General features: G+C 34.2%; 1 protein-coding gene and 1 long non-coding RNA gene across 2 annotated transcripts in view; one reads left to right on the top strand and one right to left on the bottom strand.

Moving 5' to 3' along the window:
* The window catches only part of LOC114336350 (putative inorganic phosphate cotransporter), a 122,258-nt gene that overhangs the window by 53,625 nt on the left and 43,328 nt on the right, over positions 1-25,305 (top strand). The gene's annotated exons all lie outside the window — the stretch shown is intronic.
* LOC114336366 (uncharacterized) lies at positions 229-4,660 on the bottom strand. Its single transcript, XR_007700093.1, has 2 exons — positions 4,563-4,660; positions 229-717 (listed from the first exon to the last, which is right to left on the bottom strand). It is a non-coding gene; the product is annotated as an uncharacterized LOC114336366 (long non-coding RNA).

Genomic DNA, 25,305 nt, shown 5'->3' with positions numbered 1-25,305 from the left:
TTACAATTCTCATTAAAAATATGTTTTAAAAATAAATTTTAATGAAAATAAAAATAGTCATTACTTAAACTGTTTTAATAATAGGTTTAAATATAGGCATTATATTATACAACAGTTGAAATGACGAATGAAGCCTAAGTAGTGGTTGTAGTATATTATTAGTTGCATAATTAATACAAAAAAAAATAAAAAATAATCTGAGGAACTTCATTTTTTAAATGATGAAAATTCTTTAAAACAATATTTATTTTGAAAAAATATAAAAGTAATAAGAGCTTTAAGTTACAATAAAATGGGGATTTAAGATGACAGATCCCAAATCTATAACACTTTTCAATTTTGTGAGCAATTACTTCTACTAATAATAATTGTTCCTGAGACCAATTCTACATTTAAATGCCGTTGTTGTATATTTGTATGGCATATCTCACCTCGGATATCCCTGATCCTTCATTGCACCCCATTCTACAGTTCTTGATTGATATCCATTTTCTTCATTTTTCTCCAGAAATACTGGAAAATTCTTTTTTCAAAATCCATCCATGAAGTTTTAACATTTTGAATGACAAATAGGTAGCCCAAAATCGAAAAAATCCTAATAAAAATTGTTTAAGCTTATTTTATGTTTCTTAATAGTTGCTGCCCAGCTTGGGTTATAGCTTATTTTCACGTGTCATTCTGTGGTGCAAGTTTTTGGAGAGTCACTGTTTAGAGTTTCTTTCTTAAAACATTTTATAGTTGTCTTTATGGGTATTAAGTAAAGTAATAAAATCAGTTATTTTGAACAAGTGGATTATTTTTATGATTCAACCAAGCAATTAATATCTTAATAAATACACTAAACTTCCAGAATTATACAATGTGTAGATAATTTTTATATATGTATTGATAAAAGCTATTATGTGAGTCAACAACTTAATAATATTAAAATATATTTAAGACTTTTTGCATTCCAAGGGGGTAACACTTGTTCAGATAACTGATATTAAAAACAAGTGAAGTAAAGTTGTTCGTAAGAACAGATTTGCGTAAAGGTGCTGAATAAATATTTGTGTCATTAATTCATTCCATTTAAATATTGTTATATTTAGCAGCATTATCTTTCCGCTTTGTTCATTTGGAAAAAAAATGTAAGCTATTAGAAAAATACAAGGACATTTTTATCTATCTATAACTTATGAATAAAAATCAAATACTGCTATTTAAATACTTGGAAAAAGTCAGGAAATAAGTTTGAGAATCAAGAGGCTTGAGTAGTAGAACAAGCAGGTTCAAGTTTCAAGATCACTTTGATAACCATGCCATCAGGGTCTCCGATGACGTAGACTGGTGGAAGCTTCTTTGACCTTAAAGCGTACAAGAAGTACCAAGAATTCCAAAAAGTGATCAACAATGACCAGAATGTTGTAAGAAGTGGTCGCTGATCACTTATTCTCTTCTTTTTTTCCACACAATGAAAAACACTACACTTTTCCTACACTTCTTCAAATGAAGAAGTGTAAGAAGTGATCGGCATTGACCAGAGGATATACACTTTGTGTGGTTAATGCAGATCTCATCGTTTATCGTTTAGTTTCTGCTTCTCTTTACTTTCCCTCCGACGTAATACATCAACTGTCGAAGACAGTTCCATCCCAAACATACTCGAGAGTCGTTCCTCCTTGAGAAGGGGTTACAGCCTAAGACTCGTGGAATAACATACGTGGTTATAACATTTCAACACAAAAAATCCTACAAAATCCATACTCATCTTATAGCAATGTATACACCAAACATCTTGGAAGTAAAATTCCTTTCCTAACCAAAAAACTGCTGACCTTTCAGTATTCGCGGTGTGCAAGTACTTGGAAGGGGAAACGAGAAACGACCGTGCGCGAGTCGCGGAGAAATATTGCAACTATCTTAAATAATTCATATTGTCAATTGAAATTGTCAAATTGACGTATATTTCATACCTTCTGTCAATGAAGCAGAAAAAATATATATTGCTCCACAATATTGATATGATATGCAATTATTATATAAAGGTAAATTTAATTAATTTTATTTTGCTTGCAGTACTGCATTTTAATAACTAATTTTATTTACTACATACAATTAGGGATTCCAATGAACTGTCAGTGGTGGCCGGTGGATGGCTAAACTGACATGGCCATAGATATAGATAAGGGGGGTGGTCATCGCGTATCTAATGTTTACATTAAATATTGACAAATTTGTAAAGAATATCCTGTTTGGTTTTGTTTTTTGTTAATTGTGTAGCGAAATCTGTGAAATTGTGATAGCAAATTAAATATGAAGTGGTTTAATAATTGGATACGCCTATGGATGACAGTTTTGCCATCCAGCAGCCATATTATATCACGTGATTTGGAATGCCTAATTGTTGACGTTTTCATAACATAACCTGAATCTTATTTTTTCTTCTTATTATTTTTTTGGACTTTGGCCTTGACAATTATCCAGTAACCAGGACTAATATAATTGGCCAATATAATTAAAAGTGCGAATTTTAGTATAGAGCGTAGAAATAGGGGTCGCTTTGCCGAACTTGCACGGTCCCAATTGGTTTTTGGGTCTCTCGATTACTATTCTTGCTGATATCAAGTAAAGGTGACTGTATATTTCGGCTTGTCATCGTACTTTAACATCTTTAATTCACTAATACGTCATCATTTGCCAACATTCAGATCCGTACGTAAAAATTGGTTTTATAACCGACTTGTACATTGTCATTTTTGTTCGTAAACTAATTTTAGGAGACCAAAGTAACGAATTTAGTGTTTATACTACATTTCCATAGAGGATTGCAAGGGGACACAATATCCCCAAAATTATTTACACAAGCACTAGAAGATATATTCAAAAAATTTGAATTGCACAACAAAGGAATCAACATCAATGGACAACTGCTGAATAACCTTAGATATGCGGATGACACAGCGGTGATATCAGACAATATAAAAGATCTTAACGAAATAATGACACAATCGGAAAGGAAGCAAACGAGATAGGTCTAAAAATGAACTACACAAAAATTAAATATATGACATACGTAGGAAAGGACAACGAAACCATGCAAATAGGAACAAGTACAATACAGAAAGTCAAGGAGTACATATACCTAGGGCAAATAATGAAAGTGAGTAAAGAAAATCAAACAGCAGAAATAGACAGGAGAATAAGACTCGCATGGGTGACATTCGGAAAAATGAGCTATATCCTGAAAAACCAGAAATATGCCCAATATCTCCACACAAAAGTATATGATCAATGTGTCCTACCAGTACTTACATATGGAGCACAGACATGGACTTTTAAAAAAATAGAAAAGATGGCCAAGACTCAAAGGGCAATGAAAAGACAGATCTGGGTATCAAGCTAAGTGATAAAAAGGAATACATGGATCAGAAATAAAACCAAAGTGAGAGACGTAAACAAACATGCAGCTACTTTCCAATTGAAATTTGCAGGACATAACAGCAGAGGAGAAATATTTAACATGTAGCAAAGATTTAACATTAGCTCTTCAAGTACGCCTAGCAAAATGTTACGTATACAGTGTACTATACTATGGAGTGGAATCATGGACGTTAAATGTAGAGACAATGAGACGACTTAACGCCTTTGAAATGTGGACCTATAGAAGAATTATGAGGGTTTCCTGGGTAGATAGAGTTACGAACAACGAAGTACTGAGAAGAATAGGTGAAGAGAAGGAAGTTGAACTTACAATTAAAGAAAGAAAACTACAGTATCCCGGACATGTGATGCGGGGCAAGAAGTATGGCATCCTGCGACTCATAATGCAAGGAAAGATAGATGGCAAAAGAAGCATCGGAAGAAGACGAACTTCATGGCTGAAGAACCTAAGAGAATGGTTTGGATGCAGCTCAAAACAACTATTTAGAGCTACTGCCTCAAAAATTAAAATAACTATGATGATTGCCAACCTCCGTAGCGGAGATGGCACCTAAAGAAGAAGAACAGCGGAGGGCAAGATACGGAAGATGGAATGAAGCGATAACCTACTGGAGACCTTGGGACAATAAAAGAGGAAAGGGTAGATGAGATGGTCGGATGACCTAAAAAGATACACAAGGACCAGATGGACAGGATTAGCACTGAACCGAGAAGAGTGAAAAAATTATTAACCTTTTATAAAAAGAACTTTTTTATAATGAAACGTTTTTATTATTTATAGGAGAGAATATAAAATAATATGACGATATAAAATATACGAAATAAGTCGATGTTAAGTCGGAAATTGAAATTTACTAAACGCAACAGCAATTGATAGTAAGTGACTTGCTGTTGCGTTTAGTAAATTTCAATTTCAGACTTATCATCGACTTATTTCGTATGCTTTCAATGATGACGCACGGGTAAAGATTCGCGGACTCAACTGTATTTAAATTCTTCGAATTTTTTTATATTGTATTAAATTCGTTTAAAAGTATATTGTTTGTGATAGAAAATTCTGCAAGGAACCAACAAACTAATTATCGATAATAAATATTTTTCCGTGTGTAAGTAGCTACGTTGGTATAACTAATAAATACCTTTTTCCATAATGTAAAAATATTGATTCATAATTTCACTGGTGCAGATAACAAACTGCTCATTTTCTTTATCAAACCCAATAATTTACTTATTAATGACAGACTGTCAGGAACATCCAAATTAAAACAAATGGCTCATTACCTATATATTCAATGGGTAGTTATTAGTTTGCATTGTATAAATTTAATATAAGGGGTGATTAAACAAATGTTAATTTATTTGCTGTACCTTGCAGGAAAAGTGCATTTTTTTATTTTGGGGGAATAGGTACCTAGATTGAAATTAAAAACTTGAAAATAACCTATCTTAGGCATCAGGTGCTCATGTATCTGTGCTGATCACGTATTCGTGTTCAGCAACCCCAAAAACCTATAACTAATCCGTTTGCATTAATATAGTACCAAAGACCCTCGAAACTCCAGGAGCCCCTTTCATTGACCTTGGAAACCAGGTGCTCCGGGAGTCGGTTCTGGTGGCATATTCGTGTTTAGCGACCTCAAAAAACCCTCCAGTAATTCATTTGCATCAATTAAATGCGGAAAACCATCGAAACTCTAGAAGATGACTTCCCTTGCAGTGGCCTTGGCCACCACGTCCTCCGGAGGTCAATTCTGATGGCATATTCGTGTTTAGCGATCAGTGGCGTAACTAACGCCAATGCAACCAATGCGGTGCATTGGGGCGCAGGCCTTAGGGGGGCGCCTAAAACTGATATTCTGGAAAAATTTTAGCAAAAAAATATGTTGAAGCAAAACTACAGAGATCCGATGTTAATCTAGATGATGCAAAGAATCTCCTTCAGAAGTGTTTAAAGACTGTGAGCGAACTGCTAGGAGAATTCGACGATGACCTGGATCAAGCCAGAAAGTTAGCTGCGAAGTGGAATATTGATTCCTCAATGACCTCCAAACGCAAAAGAAAAGTAAAGACTTTTTTGACGAACTTTCTAGTGACTATGAGTTTAGTGATCCTGTGCATTGCTTTAAAGTTAAGGTATTTTTGAGAGCTGTTGATATTCTTATTTCACAGTTAAACGAAAGGTTTAAATCTATGGTATGTATAACTGACACGTTAAGTTTTTTAAGCCGAGATAATTTATTACATTTTTCTGACGAACAACTTGTAAAGTCAGCCTCTGAGTTTTGTAAAAAATATGAATCTGATGTGACTCATGCTTTGACCAATGAAGTAATTTGCTTTAGAAATGTAGTCAAAGACGATATCAAAAGTAATAAAATAAGCAAAATCAGCCACTTGGCTGATTATCTATTGATTTAATTAGGAATAAATTTATTGCATCAAGTGTCCCAAACGTAAATACAGCACTAATAATGTTTCTTACATTACCCGTAACTGTTGCAAGTAGTGAAAGATCTTTTTCTAAACTAAAAATAATAAAGACCTACTTAAGGAACTCTATGTCCAATACTAGACTGTGTGATCTTAGTGTAATTAGTATTGAACATGAAAGAGCTCGGTCTTTAGATGTAGAAAAGTTAGCAAGACTGTTCCTAGAGACAAAGAGCCGCAGGGGCTTTGTCAGGGAATAGGAATTAACGTACAGTGTTGTTCCTATGAGCTGTAGGTAGGTTTGACTGTAAGAATGCATCATCTAGTAAAGTTAATCAAAGTTTGAGAAACGGAACATAAACATTATATTGTTGCTTGCGATATCATGTATACTATACTGTATAGGGCACTGAATAAATAAAAAATGTTGAGTAAAGTAAGTAGTGTATATTTTATCGTCCTAAAAAGTACATTAATTAATTGTAAGTATATAATGTGATCCTTACTTCAGTTATATTATTGGTATTTGGAAATGTTCAGTAACTTAAGGGGCTATCCTAGTGTAAAAGTACGAAATTCATATAACATACTTCATATTGGTTCAGTTGGTAATTCATATTGGTACAGTTCTTTTTATTTTAGAAATTAAAAAAAAGTATGTGAATTTCGTACTTTTACACTAGGATAAGTCTGGGTCTGGGGTGGAGAATAAGTCTGGGAATAGGGGCGCACGAGGAATACTTGCATTGGGGCGCAGGTCAGACTAGTTACGCCAGTGTTAGCGATCCCAAAACCCATGATTAATCTGTTTATATCAATTTAATGCCGAAAACCCTCGAAACTCTAGAAGATGACGTCCGTTGAAGGTCAAGGTCAAAGTAAAGGTCGCCATTGGATAGCCAGGAAAAAATCTTAGACTACTAGTACTTTTCCTTGATCCAAACTTCTTCATGTTGCCAGATAACCAGTAACTCAGGGAATTGGAATGCCCAGTAAATCTTATAATTTTCCGAGTTTGTGCTTCTATATCTTGAAAATCCTTCATACGATTGAGTTGTGCCCATGAGAAGTTTTTATCAGGATACTTCAAAGAGTATTTTCCCAAAGTATGAACGAAATCCACTGGGACCTCATTTCCATAAGGTTTTTGCGGGGTACTTTTCGTAATTTGGGGAAAACGTAAATTTGACAACGTTTAATGTTTAGGGACACGTGGTACGGCATATCACTAGCATTTCAGTTTCGGCTGTTGTTGAGACAAATACTTAACACTTAAAAAACCCAATAATACAATATTAACATATCTATTATAACGTTATAATGTTATCAACTATATAATTGTTGGAAACATAAACAATAACCATTTACATAAGAAGCTAGTTTTTTATTAGTGGGACTTTTAAAATTACCAGGAATGAAATGTTTCTAAAAATAAAATAAAAATTCCATTTTTATTCAGTTGCAATGCGAAGGCAAAACAATCTTATTTTTCACTTAAAATACGGAGAGCAGTCCAGCCCTCTGAATCGACGATTTTCGACTCTTGTTGGAGTCTCATCGGAGAGAGCGTAGGCCTGCTTCTCCAGTGCCGGATTAACCATTAGGCAAAGTAGGCAGTTGCCTAGGGGCCTCGGCCCCAAAGGGGACCTCGTAGGCCCAAAACGAAAAAATAATAATTAGAATTAAATAAAACCTATAAATCATATTATGTTGAAAATTCAAATATTGCGCAATACCATAAAAGTGATGGTGGACGTATAAAACTACATTACAGTGCATACTTTTGTTCACATATAAAGCCTATGTTGTGAGAATAAGTCGCTATATGAATGCCGTTTGGTAGAAGGAACAGTACTGCCTGTTATTCTGCACGGTATCTTAGAAAAATTCAAAAGTACTGGGAGCAACAAGAACAAATGAGTCAGCGCTCCGTCACTGCGCTCTCACCCAATACCCATACCTTTCGCTACATGTCTGACAAATACAATGATCTCCAGGCTCATTTATCTAAGATTAACAAACTTGCAATTTACATTATTTGTGCCACACGCTCGCTTAAGTTGGAGTAAGTGCTGCTGAAAGTTGAGTTGGAGCAATATCGTATTCTGGGTTTGTTCAGTCCCTGTACAACTTTTCTTCAGACTCTGCCCACTGTTGGGAAGTTATGATCAAATGCTTAAATGAAACTCCACTAAGCTATACCATTCGTAACGATCTAGTCGTTAAAGTAACAAGCAGTACTAGATGGAGTGCAAGAGCTGATTCAACAAGACCTTTGTCTAAAGGTTACAATGCCTTCAAATCTATTCTTCATACTCTTGCTGAAGACACTAATCACAAAGAAACAGTTCGTGAGCCTAAGTGTTTGGTGAAAAAATGTAAAAAAAGAAAAATTCATAATGATTGAGTTTTGGGCAACAATTTTAGAACGTAGCAACTCTGTCAGTAAATCATTACAGAGAGAAGAGATTGAATTACAATCTCCAGTTGGAGGGCTTATTCGAGATTTTGGAGAGAGAGAAGGCGGAGGTTCCTTAAGGGGCCTCATAGCTTGGTTTGCCTAGGGGCCTCAAGATTCTTACTCCGGGACTGTGCTTCTCCATACCTCAAGTGGGAGTTTATCCCCCAATAAACTCTTGGTGTTGATCACTTGAGGTATGGAGAAGCAGGCCTACGCTCTCTCCGATGAGACTCCAACAAGAGTCGAAAATCGTCGATTCAGAGGGCTGGACTGCTCTCCGTATTTTAAGTGAAAAATAAGATTGTTTTGCCTTCGCATTGCAACTGAATAAAAATGGAATTTTTATTTTATTTTTATATTGGTCGTTACTTCTTTTGAGTAACTTAGGTCCATTTTCTGTTGGAATTTACCAGCTGAACAGACGAGGTCGTGAATTGTAAATTTTTTGAATTCCCTCTTGTCTTCTTCACTTTAGCATCCATCTGGCTTGCAAATTTTAGAAGCCATGGAGGTGTTACCAAGAAAATGGACCAATAAGTTTTCAATTTAAAAATCTTTTAGTAATGTTTTAATATTTTTAAATATTAATAATAATGCTATTAGGATTGAAAACTATTTCATCTTTCAACTGCCAGATGACACTAGTCACCTACTCCATTCACTTCAGTTGCGATGTGGGGGATAAACTCTTGGTGTTGATCACTTGAGGTATGGAGAAGCAGGGCTACGTTCTCTCCGATGAGACTCCAACAAGAGTCGAAAATCGTCGATTCAGAGGGATGGACTGCTCTCCGTATTTTAAGTGAAAAATAAGATTGTTTTGCCTTCGCATTGCAACTGAATAAAAATGGAATTTTTATTTTATTTTTATATTGGTCGTTATTTCTTTGAGTAACTTAGGTCCATTTTCTGTTGGAATTTACCAGCTGAACAGACGGGGTCGTGAATTGTAAGTTTTTTGAATGCCCTCTTGTCTTCTTCGCTTCAGCATCCATCTGGCTTGCAAATTTTAGAAGCCAAGGAGGTGTTACCAAGAAAATGGACCAATAAGTTTTCAATTTAAAAATTTTTTAGTAATGTTTTAATATTTTTAAATATTAATAATAATGCTATTACGATAGAAAACTATTTCATGTTTGAAATGTTTCTATTTCATAATTTAAAAAAATCGGGGAAATTCCACACACTTAAATTATTTTTAATACGTTCATAATCACTTTTTCTTTTATCTCTTTTTTATTTCTATATAATGTTTCATTATTATTGCATTAACCATTACATTAATAGACGGAAATGTATACTAAGTATGCAGATTACGGTTCGTGAGACTCCTTCTTTTCATTCGTCTTCTTCTTATATTAGACCTTAGGCCTGTGCTTGTTCCACCTTAAGCACCCAGTCCGTTTATTGCATTTTCATCCCAAATTTTGGCATATGCAGATGATGTGGACCTAGTGCCCGCACAACACGCAAGCTAGAGGAAATGTATACCACCTTCTCAAATGCCTCAAAAAATATGGGCCTGCAAGTAAATGAAGAGGAAGCTAACATCAACACCCAACAATAGAGCCAGAAACATCGGTCACCAATTCACGGTTGATAACTCTACCTTTGAATTGGTGGACAAATTCGCATACTTAGGCTCCCTGATCACCAAGGAGAACGTCATGACTGAAGAAATCAAGCAAAAAGGATAATCCTAGCAAGAAAATGATATTTTGGACTGACTAGACATATGAGAAGCAGAAACTTAAGTCAAAAAACAAAAATAATCATATACAAAACCCTTATACAACCAGTGTTGACATATTAATCGGAGACGTGGACCTTCTCCAAGGCAGATGAAAACCTTCTGCTTATATTTGAACGAAGGATCCTGAGAGGAATATTCGGTGGCATCTGTGAAAATGGTGTTTGGAGGAGGAGGTATAACTACGAGATATACCACCCGTGTTGAGCTGCCCCCCGCTCCCACTTGCAAAAATTAAAAACAAATAGCCCTGATTTATGAGCTATTTATGAGCTTTCATATTCCGCAAACTAAAAATTTTGAGCTCGTTCCACTGAGCAGGAATTTAATACTTTAGTGGGGGGCTGAGTCAGCCCCCCCTACTACTTAAAAATAGGAATATTGAATCGGTTTTTGCGGCAGAATTACGAGATATTTATGAGCTCTTGAAATTATATAGTTTCGATTTTTGAGCTCATCCCCTTCACCCCCAAACAACCCTTTAATTGATTTAACTTAAGAGAAAAATGCTGAGAAAACTTTAAATATATCGTATTGCGGATATAATTCCTATAGCTTATATACTCTAAGAATAAACTATTAAATCACGTGCATTTCGATTATTGAGCTACAACCCCTTCGCAAGAAAACCACCCTATCTTCCCGGCTTAAGAGAAAGTTGAACTTAAATGCATTAAATTAATTATTTGGCGACTACATATCATTTAATAATTTATAAGCTTCCAAATTACGCGCATTTAGATCAGTAAATTGCAATTTATTTTGTATAGTGCAGTCACTGAAGGTAAAAATCAACGATTACCTTCAATTTCGGTGAACCTTCATCGAGATTTTCACGAAAATTGGTCAGTGGTTAGAGGATACCACAAGAAACAAAGGTGACATGGTACCACCTTGCGCCTTTACCCTGAGGGTGGATACCGCCCCTTCTCGGGGGTGAAAATTATTTTATAAAAAATAACTGCACTAATCTATAAAAGAACAAATTATCAACAAAATTTATTATATAAAGTTATTAAAGTAAGTCAATACTTTTTAAGTTATTAAAAAATTTTAATTATTCGTGAAAAGAATGCACGTTTAGAAGCAGTTTTTCGTAAATCACTGAAAAACTGTAAGTTTTTACAAAAAAGTTAATAGTAGTTTAATTCGTATAGCTTATATTCTAAGAATAAACTCTTAAATCACGTGCATTTTGATTATTGAGCTACAACCCCTTCGCAAGAAAACTACCCCATATTCCCGACCTAAGAGAGAGTTGTACTTAAAATAATTTAAATTAATTATTTAGCGACTATATATCGTTTAATAACACTGGTCAACATGGAAAAATGAACAGACACTCTGATGGGTGTTCTTAACTAATTTTGGGTCGCTAAACTCGAATATGACCTCCGTTTTTTTCCATCACCCTCCATTTTTCCGCTCCCCCCTATTATTGCCAAAATAGTGGTGAAATAGGTAAATTTCGTTTAATTTGCTCATTTCGCCGCGATAAATGCCAACTTATAGATTAAAATTACAGTAAAATAATGATTAAGATTATGCCCAACGATAAACATAATTGGGGATCCGAGGGGGCGAAAAAAGGGGAAGAAAGGGGTATTTTTCTGAAAAAAACGTAAAAAATCAGCATTTTTCAGTATTTTTTTTGGAAAAAAAGCGACATTACAGGCCTTTTGCCATTTTTTACACCTTCCCACTACCCCTTTGCACCTTCCTATCTCTCTTTTTCGCCCCCCCCCCCTTCTCTCTTTTACACTACTTGAATTCGCAAGCAAGCACCTGTCAGTTGCAGTGAGCGTGTTGTTCGAGACAGACTGTCTCGAAGTTTTTAAAAGTGAGGTGTTTGCGTTTAGCACACGTGTTTTTTTTCTGTGCTTCAAGTACATTTCTTTGTAAAGTTTTTGGAGTTACAATGCCGCGTTTTTGTAAGAATGATGTGAATTCTTTCTGTTATATTTGTGGAGAAGTAACTTTTAAGAATCAAAGGAGACCTTTAAATAAGATGGTTCGAAAAGCTTATGAGCATTATTTCGGTTGCAAAGTCGGGGATCAAGACAAGCCATGGGCCCCAAAATTATGTTGCAATAGTTGTTACACTAATTTAAGTTCGTGGTTACGTGGGAAATCACGTCCGATGTCCTTCGCTGTACCAATGGTCTGGCGTGAGCCCACTTCTCATGCCGAGGACTGTTATTTTTGTATGACGAAAATATCTGGATTTTCGCGAAAATCGAAACGTACCATCACTTATCCGAATATCCCTTAGGCAATTAGACCCGTGGAACATAGTAATATGCTGCCTGTTCCCATACCACCCGTAAACTACACCCTAGATGATGAAGAATCAGCAACTGAACAGAATGCGTCACCACTGGAAGAGGAGACCTCACATGGGAGCCAAGATGGAGACTACACGCCTAACGGTTCGAACGAACCACAACTTTTTACTCAGGAGGAATTGAACGACTTCGCGATTTAGACCTGCCTAAAATAAAAGCTGAGCTTCTTGGTTCACGACTTCAGCAGAAAAGTCTCCTGCAGAAAGATGTCAATATTACGTTTTTCAGAAAAAGAAATTCCGCCTTCATTTCTTTTTTCTCGCGAGATGATGATTATGAAGATTTAATTAGCTGTAACAACATTGCAGGACTAATGACTGAGCTAAAAATACCATACGTATCTGAAAACTGGAGACTTTTCATTGATTCCTCAAAAACTAGTTTAAAAGCGGTTTTACTTAATAATGGAAATGATCTACCATCGGTCCCTGTTGCCTATGCAACCAGTATGAAGGAAACATATGACAATCTAAGAAAAATTTTGGAAAAAATTAGTTACGATCATCATCAATGGAATGTTTGTGCTGACCTCAAAGTAGTGGCAATATTAACTGGATTGCAAGCTGGATACACTAAATTTTGTTGCTTTCTTTGTGAATGGGACAGCCGTGCTAAAGATCAACATTATGTGCGAAAAGACTGGCCCTTGCGCGTGAATGATATTCCCGGTTGTAAAAACATCGCTTTTGGTGCCTTAGTAGACAAAAAAAAATCATTATACCTCCACTTCACATTAAGCTGGGCCTTTTTAAACAATTCGTTAAGGCTCTAAATAGGGATGGTAAAGGATTCTTATATCTGAAGCAAAAATTTCCGCATATAAGTGATGCCAAAAGCAAAGAAGGCGTATTTGTGGGACCCCAGATTAAACAGTTATTTGATGACGATGCTTTCTCCAACAGTTTGTCAAGAAAAGAGAAAAGAGCCTGGGAATCTTTTGTTTTTGTTTGTCGCAATTTTCTTGGAAACAAAAGGTCAGATGACTATCAACAACGAATTGATGAGCTACTTAAATCTTACAAGGCTTTAGGTTGCAATATGTCATTGAAAGTCCATTTTCTCCACTCCCACCTGAGTTTTTTCCCGGAAAATTGTGGAGCCGTTTCGGACGAGCATGGTGAAAGATTTCATCAGCAGATTGCCCAAATGGAGAAGAGATACGCTGGAAAATGGAACCCTAGTATGTTGGCGGACTACTGTTGGACTCAAATTCGAGAAACACCGGAGGACGCTTACAAAAGGAGAAAAATTTCCGAGTAGATGCAGGTATGTTTTTTTTCAGACTTTTTGATTGCTTAGCCTTATGATTAATTTCAATACTTTTTCTCCCCCTCCACCTTGTCTAATCATATTTTTGTCATAATTCTCAGATACAATCAAAACCACATAAGAGTTTGTTTCAGATAAATAGGTAACTTCTTTTTTTTTTGTACATCCATATTTATGTTTTTTTTTCTTGTTGAAGAACGAGGGGGCTTTAAGGGGGGGAGGGTGAAAAAGAGAGATATAATGATGCAAGGCGGTTCAAGGGGGGTATTGGGAAGGTGTAAAAAATGGCAAAAGGCCTGTAATGTCGCTTTTTTCCAAAAAAAAAATACTGAAAAATGCTGATTTTTTACGTTTTTTTCAGAAAAATACCCCTTTCTTCCCCTTTTTTCGCCCCCTCAGATCCCCAATTATGTTTATCGTTGGGCATAATCTTAATCATTATTTTACTGTAATTTTAATCTATAAGTTGGCATTTATCGCGGCGAAATGAGCAAATTAAACGAAATTTACCTATTTCACCACTATTTTGGCAAGAATAGGGGGGAGCGGAAAAATGGAGGGTGATGGAAAAAAACGGAGGTCATATTCGAGTTCAGCGACCCAAACTTAGTAAAGAACACCCATCAGAGTGTCTGTTCATTTTTTTTCAATTTTTTTTGTTGACCAGTGTAATTTATGAGCTCGCAAAATATACGCATCTCAATTATCGAATTGCCAGTTTCTTTCTATAGTGTAGTCACTGAAGGTAAAAATCAACTATGACCTTCAATTTCGGTAAATCTCATTCATTTTCACGAAAATTGGTGAGCGGATTTTGATGCTATCAACTTTTTCTGGAGCTCATTTTTGATAGGTATTTCTAAGTACTTTGACAAGTATTTAGTACCTAGGTGTTATAAAATGCATCTCTTTCCCGTTATTTAAGCTTGAATCCTTAGAATTGAACAGTCGCAGAAAAAAATATACATTTAATTACCAATAACTTACTTTAAATTAACGGTTTTTCAAGTAAGCAATTTATTATATTTTTTATTAGCTTCAATTTTAGTGATGAAAACTTTTTTGTAAAAACTTACAGTTTTTGAGTTATTTATGAAAAATCGCTTTAAAGCATGCATTTTCTTTCACAAATAATTAAAATATTTGATCTTTAATATGTAACTTAAAAAGTATTGACTTATTTTAATAACTTTATATAATAAATTTTGCTTTTTATTTATTTTTTTTTATTTGTGCAGTTATTTTTTATAAAATAATTTTCACTCCCGAGAAGGGGCGGTAGCCACCCTCAGGGTAAAGGCGCAAGGTGGTCCCATGTCACCTTTGTATCTTGACGTATCCTCTAACCACTGACCAATTTTCGTGAAAATCGATGAAGGTTTTATAAGGCTGTAGTTGTAGCACCATTGATGATGATGATCTTTATATTTGATGGATTCGACCGTTACTTGATGGAAGTTCATTTTATCTAACAATAAAACACTGAAAACGTTTGTTTTCTATACTTCCACAAAATTTATTATAACTATGTGACTACAGCTGTTTCGGCAGAGTGCCTTTCTCAAGGGATTTAGTTTACTATGTGTTTGTGTTTGCCTTTTTAAAGTCTTTAACTAAAGAGGTTGAGGAGTGGGGAGCTGTTTGTCTCGAGTTGGTCATTCAGAATTATATCTGTATTTTTCAAATTTATTAATTTCCATAGATTCTAATAAAGATAGGTTAAAGCCTTTATTTTGAATATACAGAATATGAAACTCTTCAATAAAAGAATGATTATGATCTAGAAGGTGAAGTGCGTATGTAGAAGTGTCTGTTTTTCTATTGTTGAAAGCCCTTTTGTGTTCTGCTATCCGTTTGTCAAAGGTTCTGCCAGTTTGACCGATGTAAGTTTTCGGACAGTCACCACAAGTTAGTTTGTAAACACCACTCTGTAGTTGCTTTCTCTTTCGGCTCTTATTGTTCTTAATATATTTGCTTGTTGTTGTTAGTTCTGAAAGTTGGTGTTATTCCTTTCTTTGTTATGTATATGGCTATGTTTTTGTTATCTTGCCAGTATATGTGATAGAGCAGAAGGTACTGAGTTCTTTCTGTGGTGGTGTATAGACTACAATTAACAAAATTTTAAACCAAAAACTCCATAAGAAGGCCCTGAAATTAGTATATCCACCATCACAGAAATAACTCAGTACCTTCTGCTCTATCACATTATACTGGCAAGATAATAATAAAAATAGCCAAAAACATAAAAAAGAAAGGAATAGCACCAGCTTTCAGAACTAACAACAACTTAAGCAAATATATTAAGAACAATAAGAGCCGAAAGAGAAACCAACTACAGAGTGGTGTTTACAAACTAACTTGTGGTGACTGTCCGAAAGCTTAGAACTAACAACAACTTAACCAAATATATTAAGAACAATAAGAGCCGAAAGAGAAACCAACTACAGAGTGGTGTTTACAAACTAACTTGTGGTGACTGTCCGAAAACTTACATCGGTCAAACTGCCAGAACCTTTGACAAACGGATAGCAGAACACAAAAGGGCGTTCAAAAATAGAAAAACAGACACTTCTGCATGAACACTTCACCTTCTAGATCATAATCGTTCTTTTATTGAAGAGTTTAAAATTCTGCATATTCAAAATAAAGGCCTTAAGCTATCTTTATTAGAATCTATGGAAATTAATAAATTGAAAAATACAGATATAATTATGAATGACCAACTCGAGACAAACAGCTCCCCACTCCTCAATCTCTTCAGTTAAAGACTTTAAAAAGGCAAACCCATAGTAAACTAAATCACTTGAGAAAGGCACTCTGCCGAAACAGCTGTTGTCACATAGTTATAATAAATTTTGTGGAAGTATAGAAAACAAACGTTTTCAGTGTTTTATTGTTAAATCTTTATATTTGACATGTAATGTTATCATCTTAACTCTGGGAATAAAACCAAAAATGAAACTGTACTTTGTAAGAGAACCTAAATATTATACAATAAAGAGATTTCTCTATATCTCCGTAATTAATTAAAAATATCATAGTAAAGTTTTTTTTCTCATATCCTTGGAAAATTTCTTTGAATATCTAAGTACATTGCATTGCTTAAGGTCAGCTAACGACCTTTCAATCTAATTGATTTCCCTACAAAGAAGTCAATCTCGGATTGCTGATTACCCATAAACGTCTATAACAATTGTTCCTAATTAGTGATGGTGTAGTATTCATAAAACTGTTATTTTACAGCTGTTTTATTTTACCATAAATCTCATATTATTACTATTTTACCATTAAATTTTTCTACAGGTAATTAGAGAAAAATAAAAAACTCGAGGAGTAGAAGAAGAATATTAGTTGGAAAACAAAAAATACTGTAGAGTTTCTAAGATTATAAAAATCCAAAAGAAAAAATAAGATAAGAAAAAATTCCGGATGCTACATTGACGAAAACAATTGAAAATATATCTATGTATGTATATCATGCAATAGTGTCACAACACAAAAACTGATAATTTGCCAAAACAGGCGTTTAAAGTTTGAGTGTCAATAATGTTGTTTTATTTGTTTTACTACATGAATTGGGATTTTCGAAAAAAATAAATTTTGGTATATTTGGGAGAGGGTTCTTCTTCTTAAAGTTCCCTCTCCTATCGGAGGTTGGATATCATAATGGCTATGGTCACTTTGTTGGCTGCTGCTCTGAATAGTTGTAATGAACTACAGTTAAACCATTCTCTAAGGTTCCTCAGCCAGGAGATGCGTCTTCTTCCTATGCCTCTTCTTCCTTGGATCCTTCCTTGCATAATAATTCTCAGCAACTCATATTTTTCTTCTCTGGTAATGTGACCCAAATATTCCAGTTTTCTAGTTTTTATACTTTTCATAATTTCTAACTCCTTATTTAAACGTCGTAGCAGTAGCAGTAGCGGGAGAGGGTTAGGTAGTCTTTAATAAATTGTAACACAGACCTCTTAAATTCAACCCTTATTTTGATTTGTGCCACCATTGCACATCAATATTTTGCCCTTTAAGACTAATTAAGGCAAATACAAAACTGGATTTTTTTGTTATTCATATCAATTGAAATAAAGAATACTACAAGTTACTTGAATAAAAAAATCTGTTTATTAACAACTATAAGAAGAACGAAATAAAAAAGGATATATAAAAATATGTATTCATATATGTAATAGGAAAAGTCATGATTAACAATGCTTTAACTGTCGGTAGAAATAAGCGTGAATTGGTGGAACACTTCTGTCTTCACAAAGGCTAATAGGGTCTTTTTTTCTTTTCAGTTATTGGCAGGCTGCCAGTGTAAGCCTTTTCTAGTGCTATAATATCCAAACTTTCTAAACCTTTTCTTGTTTTTTTCTTAGTGGTATCAATTGATCTGTACTCCTCTTGTGCAAAGGAAGTTCTCAAATAGTAGTGAGTACCAGAGCTTTTTTTTACCTGAATTGCACAAATATTGTAAATGAAAAGTAATTCCTTGCTCATTGAAAATTGTCGCTGTTTTAGTATTTAACTTTTTTATGAATGGTTGTTTGCAACGAGCAGTTAGGATTAGCATAGTGTAATGAGTCGATAGATAAATAGGCACCCCTTTTAAAGCTTTCGTGATATTTCTTTCTATCAAAGGGTGGCAGTTGTCACCCTCATTTTGAGTATGGCCGACAACTAAATAGCGATGAGTTATAGAAGAAATTTTGAAAGGAGTTACAGCGTACTGATACATTGAAATTAGGTACTTGTTTTTTCCTTGGCCACCACAATTGTCTGAGTAAAATATGAATTTCAAATCGTCAGAATCAATTTTTAGATATGGCACCTTTATTGCCTTCTCCTTCGTGCCAAACATAGCTGTGCACATTTCCCAGCCCCTTTTTCTGAAGTTCACATATAGAGAAATGATATGTTGACAGCTTAGATTTATAATAGAAAGCGGAAACATCTCTTTTTGGTGTCGGTAGAGCAGCTTGTAGGTCAAAACAAGCAATTTTTTGTAAGTTGGTTACATTATCTTTGTCAAGTGTTTTTAGCTCCCGTCTTAAGTTTTTCTCCTGGTGATGATTATTATAAACATCTTCCAGGGCTATTTTTATTCATTACTCGAATTAATCCTCTTTTTTAATGTAACACAACTTTAAAATTCTCACTGATACCGTTTGAAAATATCTAAAATTGTCTGCTATATTGGCACAACTCAAAAGTGTCGGTATTGCACATAAACTTGATATCGATTCGGTTTGACTTCCACTGCACAACTAAAAAGAGCTAGTACTGCAAGAAACAATCTAACTCAACCGACAACATGTCATAGTGGCACTAGTGATGTCTAGCGGACATTTTTGCTATTAGTATTGTGCCAGTTTTGCTGGTCATAAATAAGGCTTTTTCTAGCCCTCTGGTGATGTTAACTCAATTTTGTCAATTTTTGAGTTAAGGCACTATTGCATACAGCCGACGATACAGTGTGTCGATTTGAAAAGGTGCCATCTTCTATAATTTGGTTCTTATAGAAAATCTAAAAATATTTAAAAACACGTCAAATTTATTTGTGAGGGGGACATTTCGTAGACCAACTTTCAACTACATTACATCAACCCTCTAGCGGGGGCGGACACAATCCCCAAAATCTTTAATATAAAGGGGGGTTGAGTGATACCTCATTTTAAAGGTCGTTCAACCACCTTTTCAAAAATACTACACACATTGTATTTATTTTCAGTACTTTTGGAAAAATCAAGTGAAACCGTATGGATATTAAATATGAAGTTCTGAACTCCAAAAAATTTGTTTGAGTATTGAACTCCAAATTGATTTTTTTAGTATTTGAGTACTTTTTGGAGTATTTTTAAAAAAATCAAGTAAAACCTTAATGATATTAATTGCCGAGTTCACAAGAACTCCAAAAATAGAGGGTAGGTACCACCCTCTACAATTTGGTCCCTATAGAAAATCTATAAATATATGCAAAAACACGTCAAATTTATTTGTGAGGGGGACATTTTGTAGACCAGTTTTCAACTACATTACATCAACCCTCTAGGGGGCGTGGACAAAACTCCCAAAATCTTTAATGAAAAGGGGGGTTGAGTGGTACCTCATTTTAAAGGTCGTTCAATTGTTATGTATTTTGCATACCAAAAATGGTAATGTGCTTTGTCCCGGATTGTTAACACTATAGTGAATTAGGGATGTGTATATTCTTTGTGTTTCCAAAAGATCTGGTTGAAAAGAAGATGTGAAATCGCTCGTGGGGGACGGCTTACAAATTATGCCACCATGAGAAGAACTTTTGACACTTTAGTTTTATAATATCCTCTTTTTTATTTTCTTTGCTGATGGATTCGTCCCATAAAATACTGTTAAACATTTTGATGGCTTTTCTACCATAACAGTTACCCTCCGTATTCATAGTACCTACTTTAGTTGCGCCCATCTCTAACTACTATTAAAATCGATAAATCTCTAATTCTAACACTTGAAAAAACCAGATCATAATTACCAATATTGTGCTTGCTCTGGTGGACCGTGAAAGTGGATTTCCATAAAAAATATGCCGTAATTAAGTTATTGAAATTCTTATTACAAATCTGCAATGTTAATTGGCTCAGCTCAAAGCCGAAGGCGTTGTATTATTTCTTCGTTACATAAGATTTTGGCCAGTTTTATCACACAATGTTTTTTTGGCACCGGTAATACCATGTTTGAACGGATTTTTGCAATGGGCTATTTGAAAGTACCTACGCAATACGCAATGTCAAAAATTAGTACATTGTGATTAAAAAAACTGTTAGACTTAATGAGTATTGTAGATTAACATTTAAAACGAGACCTTAAAGACAAATGATATGAGCAGAAGCTAGTTGAATGTCCAATTGTTGTCCAATTTGTCCAACGTCATTTAATCGTTAAGGTTATGTATTAGTCCAGATAAATAAGGTTTTTGTCGGGACACTTGGGCAGCCAGGTTGCAAATGGATTTTTTGGATACTATATACCTAATACATTATAAATACAAAAATGCCCGTCACAGTTCAGACGAGAAACTTAGTTATTAACAAATAAGGGTCAAAAATGGCAGTTTTTTCATTTAAATCGCTACAGGTAAAAAGAGGGTGATTAAATATCTTATTTATAATATTCTTCTTTTTGTAGATGAGCCAAGGTTTAAAATGGCACTTTTTTAATTTAAAATGGCCTTAAGACTTTCATATTACACGAAAAGTTGAGTCAAACATTTCATAATGCACAAAAAATTTTAAGACGATTTGTCAATTAGTTTAAATTTTATTCAATTTGTTTATCGCAAAGAGCTTTTTTTTTCGTAATATTCTTGTTCAGAAAGTAATAATAACATAGCAATTCTGTGGAAACCACATGCAAGAATAATAGTTATATTTTTAAAGTATTGAAAAACATAATTAAAAAGTCGTTTTGATCACTTCGAAAAAAGTTTAGTAAAATAGAGTCATTTTTGGCTTCTAAACAATTTGAATAACTTTGTTAATATTGATTATAGAGTAAATCTCCTTTATGATTTCAAAAGCTGGTATTTTTATACGAATTTTCAGAAAAAACTTTTTGCCTAGGTTAATTAGGTTCAAAGTTAGCCACTTTTATTATTTAATTCGCAGGTTACTTCTATATACATCAAATTCTCCTGTAACAGTGTTAGTTACCATACTACTCCGAAACGGCTTGGCCGATTTTTATAAAATATTACACGTTTATCCTGTAGGACGTTGAAGAGGTTTTAATCTATTTTTTATACCCATAAGTTATAAGGAGGGTTGCCCCCTGACATTTTATTTAAATTTTTTGGAGAAAATTATCTATCTTCATTTTATATTATGTAGAATTAAAAAATACCTACAACCCCTTAATTTTCACTCTTCTATCACCAACCCCTATTTGTTAATAGCCATCTATATATTTACATCTATAAAATTCTCCTGTCACAGTGTTAGTTTCCATACTCCTCCGAGACCACTTGACCGATTTTTATGAAATTATATATCTATGTATATTTGGTAGGTCTTAGAATCGGTCGTAATCTATTTTTCATATCCCTGAGTGATAAGGGGAGTTCCCCCTAACATTTTGTAATGTTTGTTAAGTGGGGTTGTGTGTACATAACGTACTCTATAAGACTACGAGTACATACAAATTAAAAAAATTATAATCAAAATCCATCAACAAGTTCCAGCGATATTAATCGCAGCATATGTTTGCAGAATCAGTTTCATTTTTTGAGTGCACGTATTTTAGTAATTCCCCTCCACCGACCACGAATTAATTCCGTTCGGACGCCATTTTTAAAGTTTTATTAACCACTCTGTTGAGGTTCAAAGTTTACTCAAACTTTTACACATAACCTATATATCTTCAACTTCAAAATGGCTCTAGTTAGGTTGCTTAAATGTTATAAACAAAGTAGCCGTCAATTAAATAAAAAAAAAAGTGGCTAACTTTGAACGTAATTAACCTAGGCGAAAAGTTTTTCTTTGAAAATTCATATAAAAATACCAGGTTTCAAATTCCGTTGTAGTTTTAGCCTACAGTCAATATTAACAAAGTTATTCAAATTGTTTATAAACCAAAAATGACTCTATTTTAGTAAAATGTTTTCTGAGTGATAAAAATGACTTTTTAATGATTTTTTAAATGCGTTGAAAATACGACTACTCTTATTTTATGTTGTTTTCACAGAATTGCTGTATCATTATTATTTTCTGAACAATAACATTGCGAAAAAAAAGCTCTTTGGGAAAAACAAATTGAATAAAATTTAAACTAATTGATGCATCGTCTTAAAATTTTTTGTGCATTGTATGGACTGTTTGACTCAACTTTTCATGCAATATGAAAGTCCTAAATTCATTTTCGCAAAATTTAGGTATAGCTAATTTTTTATTTTCGAAATTTTAGTTTTATTTTGCAATATCCGAAGCAACAAATAATCTGACCAAAATTCGAAAAACGCTATTTTAAACCTTGGCGCATCTACTAAAAGAAAAATATTATAAATAAAACATTTAATTACCCTATTTTTACCTGTAGCGATTTAAACGAAAAAACTCTCATTTTTGATCCTTATTTGTTAATAACTAAATTTCTCGTCCAAACTGTGACAGGCATTTTTGTATTTATAATGTATTAGGTATATAGTTCCCAAAAAACCCATTTGCAACCTGGCTGCTCAAGTGTCCCGAACATGGTATATTTTTGCCTTATTTCCCTGGTGTATATAGCGACGAGTTTGTTTAGGTATATCTTTTTTCTGTAAGTGAAATTATTTCACCTAATTAGACGTTTAAGTGCTAAAGTATACCTAGAAGTAGTATCTAATCGTTGAGATTATATAAGACGTCGAGTTTGTTTATTAAGACACTATATTTATTTGCGACACCAACATAGTTTGGTGTCTTGAAGCAAAAATATATTTCTCGTACTTTTTCCTAGACGAATGAAAACGGAATGTGATTACATATTGTAGAATCCTTTCCGTTTTCTATATTCGTCGTCTCCATGCCTTGTAAATTGTGGAAGGTGGAGATTTAGTATCTTACCGGAGAAAGGTTCTAATAAGGGAAGTTTTCAGATTTAAATTAGTGTATATTATTATTTTTAATAATGTACAGTGGAACCTCGATAAGTCGGATTAATCGGAACCGCGGCCAATCCGGGTTATGGAAAATCCGGGTAAGCCGGAGAATATGGGGAAAATTAATATAATACATATAAATAATAAACAAATACAAATTATAATTGCAAAAACATGAAATACATAAGCACAGTACATCTAAATTACGTACAGTTGTATATAGTACTGTTTATTTCTTGGTAAAAAACTCAGTCAAAGTGAAAAAATGTTCGTTTTGTCTGATGAAAATCGGTCCGGATTATCCGGACCTCCGGGTTATCGGAGGCCGACTTATCGGGGATCCACTGTATTCTGTATCTGGGACTTTCCTATTTTCTTCAAAAATATAATAGCTTAAAATTCACTTCAAGAAAAACAAAGAGAAAATATTCAAACACATATATGACCTTTATCGACTTGGAGGAATCATGCGATAGCATGTCCAGCAGTGGCGGCTTTTCTTTATGTGCTGCTGAGCTGCAGAACTACCAAACAACCATAGCAAATCTTAATTATTAAAGAATAATTAATATAGTTTTATTTCAAATCTGCCATATTATCATATTAAACATCAACTGTTAATAATAATTCACCAACAACGATGATTAATATTATTTTTTTTACGTATTTACTCCTCTAGTGAAACCGTATAATTTTTTTACGTATTTGGTGCTCCAGTGAAGCAATCTTTTTACGTATTTGCTGCTCCAGTGAAGCCGCGTCGATAACAACCGAAACACTGGCAGCGGTAAAATGCATTTATTAGGCAAACGGCGATCTTAGCCGATGTGCTTCGGCAATCGGCTGATTAACGGCCTCGGAAATGTGTTTGCGAGCTGCAATTCACGACAGTTATTCGTGACCGTTGCATCTGTGCCGTGTTTAGAAATTCTTAGGTAACGATAAAGTAATCGAAAAGTTTGCGACAAAAAAGGACCGGCGTATTAATTTCCAATTTAGAAAAATGCAATAAATGTAAGTTAATCAGATTTTTATAGCATGTCGTTATTAGTTACTATTAATTAGTATTAAAGCTAATTTTATTGTTTTTGTTTTCGTATGTTATTCTATTTCTATTATTTTATATTGGCCGTGGTTCATGCAGCACACCCTATAGCAGATGTCACGAGCCGCCACTGATGTCCAGGAAACAATGTGGGAAGCAGTGAGAACAATGTACGTTAGAGAGAAATGGGTGAATATAAAACAAAAGACTGTATGAAGCAACACAGGTGCAAATAAAGTTTGGCAATGAAATAACAAAAACAATCACCGCAAAAAAAGGCCTCAAACAGGGATGTGGTCTATCACCTACACTTTTTAACATACCTATACATCGATCAGACTTTGAAAAGATGGTATAGAAAATGTGGAACAATGAGCATACCAGTACAAGAGAATATTATTACTATTACACTTACTTCTTTTCGCCAATGACCAAGTTATTTTTGCACAAGACAGGAGGACATGGAAAGATTAAGAGCGAATACGGGGAAAACAAGCCACGAAAGCACTCCATGGAGTAAAATGGAACAACACTCTAATAAACGAAAACAAAAAAAGGATCTCTCAGAGCATAATGCTGAATATTATACCTAATACCTATGGAGCGGAAATATGGACAATGACAATAAAAAAAGAATGTGCGTGTACTTTGTACGCACGTAAGAAGTTATACTTCTACTACGTATTATGTTATTTTTAAGACAATACCAAAAATTTTAAAAAATAAAAGAATAAAACGCACACAAACACATTGAAAAATGCCACAAAGAAAAAATGATTTCTGAACGATAATAATTGTTGGCAAAAATTTTAAATACGCATTTTCTGAAAAAAAATTATGTAACAAATATACTTACAATCATAAAATGCATAAAAAAATAAAAACTTGCATCGGGAATCGAACCCGTGAATTTCAGGGCGCTTTGATTCGTAATCGAAGCCTAGACTCACTCGTCCAATTCCACATTATTTG

This window comes from Diabrotica virgifera, chromosome 8 (genome assembly GCF_917563875.1).
Source record: "Diabrotica virgifera virgifera chromosome 8, PGI_DIABVI_V3a".
Taxonomy (NCBI): domain Eukaryota; kingdom Metazoa; phylum Arthropoda; class Insecta; order Coleoptera; family Chrysomelidae; genus Diabrotica; species Diabrotica virgifera.
The sequence above is the reverse complement of the archived record's forward strand: the minus strand, read 5'-3'. Positions and strand labels throughout refer to the sequence as shown.